This window comes from Narcine bancroftii, chromosome 5, assembly GCF_036971445.1.
Source record: "Narcine bancroftii isolate sNarBan1 chromosome 5, sNarBan1.hap1, whole genome shotgun sequence".
In the NCBI taxonomy this organism is placed as follows: domain Eukaryota; kingdom Metazoa; phylum Chordata; class Chondrichthyes; order Torpediniformes; family Narcinidae; genus Narcine; species Narcine bancroftii.
Window position 1 is genome coordinate 233,323,175 of NC_091473.1, and position 11,113 is coordinate 233,334,287.

Sequence of the window (11,113 nt, forward strand, 5' to 3'; positions counted from 1 at the left end):
AAAAGGTACAATTCAATAAGATGGTATAGACAGTTACATGAACTAAATAAGATATTCTGTATATCACTGACATACAATGAATTGTAAATCATATCCATAATTCATATACTAAATAGTATATACCTTTTTTGGGGAAAAAAAACTAATAATATATTAAAAAAGAGAAAACAAGAAAATAGTAGAGGAGAAAAACTTAAACCCCTTAGGTAACCGTGTTGCCAGATGCTAGATATTGCTAGTATCAAAAGAAAAGATGAAGGTTTAAAAAAAATAAAAGGAACATGGAAAAGAATCAAGTCAAACAATTTAATTATGTTGGAATAAAATTATTAAGTAAGATAGTGAGTCATAAATGGACACCCTCCCCCATAACTTCTGGATATTTATAACTGAATAACAAATCTTTTCCATGTTCAAACAGGACACGACGTCACGCAACCACTGATGCTGAGTAGCGGGACAGCGTCCTTCCATCGAAGTAAAATCGCACACCTCGCCAAAAGGGGCAATAAAAAATGTCGCGACTCTGAACCTGTAACATATATTTAAATAATTTAAAACTTTTAATGCATATGCTTTCTTACTTGATTTCATTTTGAGGAAGTTAATCTCATACTGTCTGCAAGATAGCTTTAATCTGAAATCTGTCCAATGTTGAGGAAATTATTTTCACAACAAACACTCTTTAAAAAAAAGAAATTTAGAAGGTCATAATAAAACGATCGAAGGCTGCAGTGATCTAATGAGAAAGTTCGCCATAAGTTTTGATTCTGGATGTTAAATCTAGCCCTTTCTCCATTAGAACAAGGCAACCACTGATTGGCAATTTGCCTTTTGCAGGACCTCGATCTGAATTAGAACTATCCATTTGGCTTCACAGGTGCTGCCGAATCCATTAAGTACCGCCATTAGTTTATGCTTTGTTCCAAAACATGCTTGTTTATTGAGAGGTTTATTTAGTGAATTGTTTAGGCTTGTGGGTGATTCTTATGGATTTCAATCTGCTGATTAAATGATTTGTTTCCCTGGACAGCAAGCCTAGTCCACGTGGCATTCTCAGATTGTCTCTTATCCATGAGGTGAAGAACAAGCATAATCAACCATGAAAGATTAGACTTCCTTCAATGTAATTGAGCTCAATAGAATTGATCCATTCCTCCTCTTGGAAGAGATAAGAGTGGTTAAGTCAATGCTAAATATGGATTGATTTGTTCAATGAACAATTTGTTATATTTTACTCACATTTATACCTTTATTACCACAAGGCACGAATGTCAAGATCTTAGAAGGGAGAAATTTTAATCCTATGTAAATTTGGTTTGAGACGGGACATGAGGAGGGACCAAGTATGGTAAAAATTAAGGTGGAATGGAAACCTGATACCAATGACTAATTTCTGCACATAACCTGAGTAAGCATAGCCACATCTGGGAAATTTCCCCAGGTTGACCATTTGAATATGGCAATCGTCAAAAAAGGATTAGGAACTCCAAGTCCAAAAACAATGGGTTTTCTGTGAATTTTTGAACTCTGACAGTAAACAAAAAAATGTAAAAGGCAATGGGTGGTAGTTGGACCTGAGAAGAAAATCTGGCAAATGTTTAAAATAAGTGTGCAAGGAATGTATTTGGAAATCCTTAGAGATAAATTTGGAGAAAAATGTCTGTGCATTGTAGTTTATTTGTGAGGTTTTGCAGATGAAACCAGAGAAACATATTTTCTAGAATCCTGCAGGAAAATAAGCCTGAGGGTTGCCAAGCATGATACCAAGAAGGTCTATAATCAACAACAGCTAGATCTTAGGAATCTCAACCTGCATTTGTGCAAGAGGGAGTGGAAGAATGGGAAAATGCAGCTCCCAGAGGTATATCTTTCACACCAAATGTAAACTATCTCAAAGTGGTTAAATGCCAGCCCTCAAGAGGTTCAGGATGTTGTGTCAAGTGGCGGCAGATATTTGGACCAGACTAGAACAGGATATGACACCTATTGAGTCTGGTAGCTGTCAAATGGACTACCTCTCTCAAGCTCTTTCCTTTGTCACCAGGATGCTCCCATTTTTAGCACAATACAGTTACAATAAGCAAATTTATGAAGCAATTAGTTGATGGCATACATGGCAACCACACATGGCAACCATACATGTACATTTATATTTTTTATTGCAATGGCTGGTGCCCAACACTGACTGCACATTCTGCATTCACAGATCCCGAGGAATGTCCAATGATCACAAGGGATTCCACCGGATAAGAATGCCAACTTTAGGGAATCGTGCTTATACCATCAAAGTTTACAATTTGATAACATAAGCACATGATCTCCTCATAGAAAAGTGAAGTCATTTGCTTGTGGGAGTTCACACTTCCAAGTTTATTTGCACATTAATGGATGATCATTAGCTAGCTGCTTGATATAAAGTACACTTCTTTAGTGGGACTAACTGCAGAGCTCAAGAAACACAGCTTACCAGAGCAGAGTCAACTACTAACTGTTCTTTTTTTTATTTTAAAGACATTTATGCACTTCATAAAGGAGAGTGATGTCAGCACGCTTCATAAAGGGGAGTGAAGTTAGCATACTGGAGAGTCATTGTCTCTTTGGCTTCATAAAGGGGAGTGAAGTTAGCATACTGGAGAGTCATTGTCTCTTTGGCAACATGCCAGAAAGGAAACAATGTGCTTCGTCAACCCATGCGGATGAGTGAGCAAACGTGGGCTTCTCCTGGGCAAAGAAGGGGAGTCCTCACCATTCTATGTCTGCTGCTCGGTGCGGCAATTCTGCCTGTCCAGCTGTGCAGCCGCTCGGTCCGCCACATCACCCCTTCCCCCCCCACCCCACCCCCCCGAATCATTGCACGGCTGCAATGCCACAACTTTGATTATTTTAGGAGGGCATCGCGGCACTTGAGAGGTGGGACATGCATAGGTTCAACAATGTCCATGTGTGCAGGTTTTATTCTGTCTCGTGTAAAAAGTTCTGGTTGACCACAAATGTCCAATAGCACCATAGATCCATTGTGCTGCAGCACTTTGAGGTAAGGTTGCTGCAGGAGTGTGGTGTGGGATGAACGTTGAACAAAGATGTAAGAAGTAGAGTCGAGAGCAGCAGGTGTAGGCGATGATCCATAATGAGTTGTTGGAACCAGAGCCAGGGAACCCATCTTGTTTCTTAGTTCTTGCAATTCCTCTGTAACCGAGGATCTATCTTTGGCTGGCGAAGGAGTGATGTCTGCCAGTACTAGGAGTGGAGTGCCGTAAACTAATTCTGCTGAAGATGTCTCCAGGTCATCCTTGGTTGCCATTCTAATACCCAACAGCATCCATGGTAACTCATCTGCCCACTAAGGCCCATTAAGTCTTGCCCGCAAGGCTTGTTTCAGATGCCGGTGGAAATGTTCCACTATCCCATTAGCCTGCAGGTGGTATGACATAATATGGTGTAATTATGCAATGCAAAGTCTCGCCAGGTTTGCCCACATGGTTGAAGTAAACTGAGTTCCCCTGTCAGAGGTTAGATGGACTGGTACTCTGAATCGAGCAACCCAGGTCGAGTGAAAAGTTCAAGCACACATTTCATCCGTAATATCCATCATTGGTGTTGCTTCCAGCCAGCGGGTAAAATGGTCAACCATTGTTAGTATATACAGATTACCTCTGAACATGGGCAGCGGGTCCACAATGTCTATGTGTACATGCTGAAACATTTGTGTTGTAGGTGGAAATTGTTGAAGTGGTGCTCAGGTGTGCCGTTGGACCTTAGCTGCCTGGCAGGAGAGGCATGTTTGTGCCCAGTAAGTGATCTGCTTCCTTAAGCCATGCAAGACATATTTTGAGAACATAAGCTTGACGGTTGTGCAGACAGATGGATGGGACAGGCCAAAGTTTCCTCTGCCAAGACAATGGGATGATTGGTCATGGGTGGCCGGTTGAAGTATCAGAAAGTATGTTCACCTCGTCGGGGCCCAATGGAATGTCAGCTAAGAGCAGGTTTGTAACTGCTGTACAGAAAGCTTATACCGCCTGTTCCTCTTGTTGGGCTATTGCAAGAGCCCAGAGATCCAGCCCTCCTGTAATCGCATTGATCTCTGTCCTAGACAAGGCACCAACTACAACATTGTCTTTACCGGACAAATGCTGCACATCAGAGGTAAATTCAGAAATATAGGCTAGATGTCTCTGTTGTCGTGCCGACCAGGGATCTGTAATCTTGGCAAGGGCAAACGCTAGAGGCTTATGGTCAGTAAAATGCAGTAAAGTGCCTACCCTTGAGAAAATATCTGAACTGTACAATGGCCAGATAAAGCGCTAACAACTCCTGGTCGGAAATATTGAACTTTAATTCAGGTGGGGGTAGGTGGCAGCTGAAAAACCCCAGGGGTTTCCAATGACTGCTGATTTTCTGTTCTAGGACCACCCCAGCAGTGATGTGTCTGACGTGAGCACAAGCGGGGCATGTATATGGGGTGAGCCAACATGGTTACCTTTGAAAGCTTCTCTTTTCCTTTGTCAAATGATTCTGTGGCCTTTGTAGTCCAGAGCAGTTTTTTAGGTTTGCCGCTGAGGATGTGGAATAAGGGCTTCATGATCCTGACAGCTGTTGGGTTGAAGCTGTTATAAAAGTTAACCATTCCTAGGACTTCTTGTAGCCTTTACCTGTAGTGGGCTGTGGGAAGGCCCGAATGACTGATACTGTGTCTGGAAGCGGGTTCGCTTTTGCATTCAAAATCTTGTGTCCCAAAAATTCAACTGTGTGTTTGCCAAATGCACACTTCACAAGGTTGAGAGGAAGGTCGAAATCCCGAAGCCTCTGGAACAATTGTCGCAGGTGTTGTCTGTGCTCTTGTGTTGACTCGCTGGCCACTAAGATGTCATTGAGAAAAGAAAAGAAAATGTATATCTTTTGTGCAGCGATTCTGCCTGTCCTGCTGTGCCACTTCGCAGTCCGCCACACTTCTCTTAATAGTGGTTAGTGAGGAAACACAGAAATAAGATGTATGAGCAGCCCAATCAAAACCAATCAGTGCACAGCCAATAAGTTGCCAAAGATTTGCTTTAAATGCTTTTGTTCTGAAGATATCTTCAATGTTCATTGCTAAGGTCTTCAGAATGGTAGAAGTAAATTGGACCACACATAAAACATTATAAGCATGTCATCTGTATTTACAAGAGTTGTATGATATTTTCATCTACACTTTGATAGGATTCTGGTGTAAATGAGGAGGAGGAGCAGAGGTTGATGCAAATAATTTCAGAGAAGTGAGAATCATTTTTCAATGGGAGCTTTGGGGTGTCTTCGTCATGGTGAGTGGTGAGGTTCATCTACCCAGCTTTCTGATTTACTTTCAATGTTCTACAAACCACAGTTTATGTCTTGAACATAACTGTTTTTATCACCAACCCATTCAGTTTTCATAAGAAACTCTTGTCAGGGACTAATCAGAAATGTTCCAGGACAGGAAGTATTGTTAAGAAATTATATTCATACAAGTCAAGATAACAAAAGTTATATACCGTTACATAACACCTCAGTACATATCCTTGTGAAACTATGTGCAGATATTTTAAAAGTTCAACTGTAACTTCAGCAGAGGTAGAAGTATGTTTTAAATTGTGCGGCTCCATCTACAGAGATGCTGTGGGCCACCATCTTCTGGGTTTTGGAGATTAAAATGGTCCCATCATTGACGACTTAAGCTGCACTTCAACTGAATTCTTAATGAATGTTTGTAAGATCTCTTCTAATTTCTTTAATGAATTACTTGCCAGTACTATGCGCATTCTTTGTTTTCGTTCCAAAGGAATCCATTGTCAATGCCCTCTTCCCTCACCCTACCCCACCCACCCCCAAAAGCATGAAGCATTGACAGAACAAAATCATAAAGTCATACGGAGATTTACGTAGCATGGAAATAGGCCTTTCAACCTAACTCCTCTATGCTGGCCCAGGTACCTTCTATTGCTTGGTCCATCATCCGCTAAACCTTTCCTACTCAAATGTCTTTTAAACATTGTAATTTTACCTGCCTCTCCCACTTCCTCTGGCAGCTCATTCCACATACCCACCAGCCTTTGAGTGTAAAAATGTGCCCCTCAGATCCCCTTTAAATATTTTCCCTCTCTCTTTAAATCTCGGCCTGAATCGAAGCTTGCACTGATGACAACTGTGAATATTCATCCTTTTGAATTTATTTTCTATTTTTCCTCTTGTGTGGTAATTTAATTTATGCACTGTTTATTAGTTGCTACAAACAAGGAGAATCTCAGTGCATTTGTGCACTGCATTTATGTGTATGACAATAAATTCTCATCTCACTTCATCTCTATTCTCCTGCATCCTCTCCAAATTTATCATGTGTGAAGAGAAGCCTTGGTGTGACTAATCTTTTTCATCTCTTTTTCTGCTTCACAGCCAATTTCAAAATGCATTGAATGCTTTGCATGTAATTTGTCTTGAAATAGTGAAGGTACAACTGGGTGATGTATAAATTTTATTATTTTTAAAAATGTTGGCATGCAACACTCCAAGAAGCCCTTCCAGCACATGAGCCTGTACTGCCTAATTACACCTGCTTGATCTCCAACCCCTTTATGTTTTGAAGGGTGGGAGGAAACTGGAGCATGTGGCGGGAACCCAAGCAGAGACAGGGAGAACATACAAAGTCCTTACAGACAGAGCCAGATTTGAACCCAGCTCTAACGGCATTGCACTAACCATTATGGAAACCATGCTGTTATGTGTGGTATTACTACACCACAGAACCTTATTAACTTAAAAGTCTATTAATTATATGAATAAATAATGGCTGGGTTAAAAATAGCTGATAGCTGATAAAGAATAGCTGATTCAAAAAATTCTTCCCAGTCATACCTGTCCTTTCCCAAATTGCATCAAATTAAAGTATCCAAATTCATGGCAGTCAGAACAGGTATCCTACCAGGGAATGGAACAGCCATGAGTGCTTATGAATAACATTGCATTATTAAATATCACAGTATCTCAATGGTCTTTTGAGTAAGTTTCAATCAATTTATAATAATTACAATTAAATATGATTTGCAGTTTTTACATCCTATATGTAGTATCAAGAAGATATGAAATATTTATACAGCTGGTTTCCCAATTGCTGGAGAAATGATTCACTCCAGACACAAACATATGTTGTCGGGTTCTCAGAATATTCTCCCTTGCTATAGTAGGTCAATTACTTCTGTAGAAGATAAAGCTGTGTGTTGTCCCCTCACATAGGAGAATGTAGTGCTGACATTTCCCCTAACCATACTGCACAAGTACTGAATAGTGAAATGATAACTGGAATCATAATTAGTCTAACAGCTAAGCAGTTTTGATTTTGCCCTCATCCGAAATCAACATTGCAGATGTCAGTGAGAAGGCTCAAATTGACTCAGAGAAGCCGTTATTTCCAGAAAACAAAGTACCACTGATGTCACAAAAGGCTGATGTGGCGAAATTATCAGGCTTTTATTAACTAAAGACAGGAACTACCATCAACCTCATTGATTGACCAAAGCAAAGAGAAAGGGGAACATGCAAAGAGCTATGGGTAGGATCAGCCTCGAGAGGTGGGTCCAACCAGCAGTGGCCAATCATGGCACAACAGTGATTTACCACAGCCACCAATGAGGCTGCCCAAACATTAGAGCTTATGATCTTGGGAGAAGTGTGATAGCATGGTTTGGAGACTGGTTATCACATACAAGACAGAGAGCCAGAATAGATGAAGTTTTTACAAGGCTTGATGCATGTAACTAGTGGAATGACCTGAGCACCAGTTTATGGGCCTCAATTATTTACTATTTTTCTGAATTACTTGGAGGAAGAAGCAGAGCTCAAAATACCCAAATTTGTCAATAATATAAAAATTATATAATGGCATGGTGGAAAATATCTGAATTCAGCAACCAGATCAAGGGAGGTTGAAAACTTGGCAAACGGAGTTTGAAATTGGAAAATATAATATCATGCATAAAAGGAAACAAAGGGAGACTATCACCTAAATGGAGAGAGATTGCAAATGCGAAGAGTACAGAGGGATATGAGTTTGCTTGGACATCAATCATGAGCAGGTGGGGACAGGAAATAGGCAAATGGCGTATTAGCCCTTGTCAGAAATTAGAAATAGATAATGTAAGAAGGTTGTCAGATCACAAATTGTTGAAGGTAGACGTGTATTCTTTGGAGTGTAAAATAAATACATAAGGGTGTATGACAGGGGGGATGCTATTATGTCTCCATTCGTAGGAGAATCTTAAATGAGAGAACTTGATTTGAGAATGTGGTGGATAAGTATTTTTTTCTCACAGAGGGTGGTACACACACTTCATTCTCGCTGCTCGCATCAGGAAAGAGATATTGGTGCCACAAGACTTGCACCATCAGGTACAGGAGCAGCTGCTCCCCCTCCACCATCAGACTCCTCAACAAGAAACTCAATCAGGGGCTCATTTAAGGTCTCTTACCCTTTATTGATTTTTTTTTCTCTCTCTGTATTACAGCCAGTTTGCTTGCACTTCTTTATTTGTTTACATGTGTATGTTGTGTACAGTTTATTTTTGCACTCCCAATAAGTGGCAATTCTGCCTCACCCACAGGAAAAAAGAATCTCAGGGTGGTATGTGATGTCATGTATGTACTCTGACAATATATCTGAATCTGGATCTTGAGAATTCTCCACATTGAAGCAATTTAAAGAGGAGGTAGATTTCTGAAAAGACAGGGGAGTTGAGGGCTACAGGCACCTGACGCAGAAAAGTTGAAGGTTCAGGCGGATTGTACATAATTATTGAACCTCACTGCAAGGTTTGGGGGTGGGATGTGGGGGTGAAGGTGGTGTATTCCTGCTCCTACTGTCTTGCATTGTATTCAAGTGAGACTTCTTTGTTCTGCTTCTTTTCTGCTAGTCCAGGCATGGAACTGTAGAAGGCTGCATCTCAGAAGGTTACAGTATCTCTCACTTTATTGCACTTCAAACCTGAGCCTTTTAAAATGCACACAGGGTCAAATTATGATTCAGAAATAAGTGACATTTATTTATCATTTTGGACACACTTCTTTATGCTATGTGTCTCTGTAATTTTTTTGTATTTGACTTCACAAGGCCTTGACATGGGAAGCACACATAGTTTTGTGATTAGAATTTGCTCTTCGGTATCATTTAAAATCTTATAATCGCCTACGCAGAATACACAAAATGGTACTGTGAGATGAAATGAGGTTATAATTGTGTGTGGGACATTTATTTGGAAAATGGTGACCAAACTCTGAAAGGGTTTGATTAAGCTATTCATTTTCAGGTTGGTTTATTCATTCTCTGAAATAGATTAATCAAGATTATTTGTTGCCTTGTGTTTCCTTGCAAGTTGTTTGCCATCATTCATCCTATTCTGGTTAAAATAAGCTGTTAGTTAAGTCTATGGAAGTGCAATGCTTATTCTCAGTACCATTCTATGATCATTTAGCAGGGGCCAGTATGCAATTCCAAAATCCTCACGATGTATGATGAATGAGCAAGAACTCTATGGCCATTCTCAAGCTGAATCCATTGAGGTTTTACATCTCTGTGAACCATCTCACAAATGTTCTTCTACCTTAAAGGAATAATGTGAATATGTGGTCATGTCATGGTGGAGATATAACCATATAACCATTTACGGATCGGAAACAGGCCATGTTGGCCTTTCGAGTCCGCACCGGTTCACTGATTTTGTGCATCCTCTTCAGGCATTGGTCCCGGTAGATCATCATTCAATAACGGTGGACGAATTCCTTCAGCTCCCTGAGCAGTGCTCTCTCCTGCTCCAGAGTCACCTCTGCACATTGGCGGTCCCTCTCTCCTTCCACCCACTCAAGTGCGGACATCATGCTATGCAGCTTTGTATTCAGATTCAGATATATTGTCAAGAGTACATACATGACTCCATCTTGACGCCAGGCTGCTCTTCATTGACTTCAGCTCACCATTAAACATGATTATTCCCCATAAATTAGATTGGTTCTGATTTTAATTCACTGATCCACTTGGCAAATGAAAAGAAGTGTTTATTCCCTGTAAACAGGGAATAAACCCTATAGGGTGGCCAGGGTGGTGTAGCAGTTAATGCAATGGTGTTACAGGGTCAACGACCAGGATTCAAATCCTGGTGAAAGGCTGCCAAGCTGCCTGTCTCCCCTCTGGCAACCCTTGCTGTACTAACATTGGCTGGGCGGACCTTGTCCAAAAAGTAAGAGACCCACTGCGAGTAATAAGAGAACAGGCCCAGGCACCTGCTGAGGGCCTTTAGGGTGGGGGGGAGGGGTAACTCCTATAATGGGCGCATCCTTTCCGGATATGGGCCAACGACACCATGGGCCATGATTTATCTCAGGATGGCGAGGCAGGTGGTGCTGAACACACACTTCTTGTTGTAAGTGAGGTTCAGCTCCGCGACCGTCTGGAGGAATTTTTTTAAGGTTAGCATCGTGGTCCTGCTGGTCACGGCCGCAGATAGTGACATTATCCAAATATGGGAACATTGGCTTTAGCTTGTGCCGTTCTACCATGCGACCCATCTCCTGCTGGAAGACAGAGACCCCGTTCGTGATCCCAAAAGGAACCCAGCGGAACTGGTACAAGCGCCCGTCCGCCTCAAAGGCGGTGTAGGGCTTGTCCTTCGGGTGGATTGGGATTTGGTGATACGCCGACTTCAGGTCAATCATGGAGAAAACTCAGTAGCAGACAATCTCATTGACCTTGTTGGTGATCCTCGGCAGGGTGTAGCCATCTAGCTGGGTGTACCGATTAATGGTCTGGCTGTAATCTACGACCATCCTTGGCTTACTTCCCCCTTTGACCACCAGGACTTTGAGCTCTCCAAGGGCTGTTACTGGGCTCTATAACGCCTTCCGCCAGGAGTCGCCACACCTCTGCCTTGATGAAGTCCCTGTCTGCAGCGCAATAGTGCCTATTGGCGGCGATTGGCTTGCAGCCTAGCGCAAGATGTGGAAAGAGCGCCGGTGGGGTGATGCGCAGTGTGGAGAAGCCACAGGTTGGCCAGGGCTGGTAGGTTGGCATGCTGTGCAATGTGAGTGGATGTTGGGGCCCCCCCAAAGACAA

General features: G+C 41.7%; 1 protein-coding gene and 1 long non-coding RNA gene across 2 annotated transcripts in view; one reads left to right on the forward strand and one right to left on the reverse strand.

The window, feature by feature from the left end:
- The window catches only part of LOC138765038 (receptor-type tyrosine-protein phosphatase R-like), a 64,283-nt gene extending 61,782 nt beyond the window's left edge, over positions 1-2,501 (reverse strand). The window contains exon 1 of the mRNA XM_069941688.1: positions 2,471-2,501. The gene's annotated coding sequence lies outside the window, so the exon portion shown is untranslated. The remainder of the gene's footprint in view (positions 1-2,470) is intronic.
- Positions 2,502-2,576: 75 nt separating this feature from the next.
- LOC138765040 (uncharacterized) lies at positions 2,577-9,993 on the forward strand. The gene is made up of 4 exons (XR_011358434.1): positions 2,577-2,913; positions 4,411-4,465; positions 5,203-5,303; positions 9,480-9,993. It is a non-coding gene; the product is annotated as an uncharacterized lncRNA (long non-coding RNA).
- Positions 9,994-11,113: the final 1,120 nt, after the last annotated feature.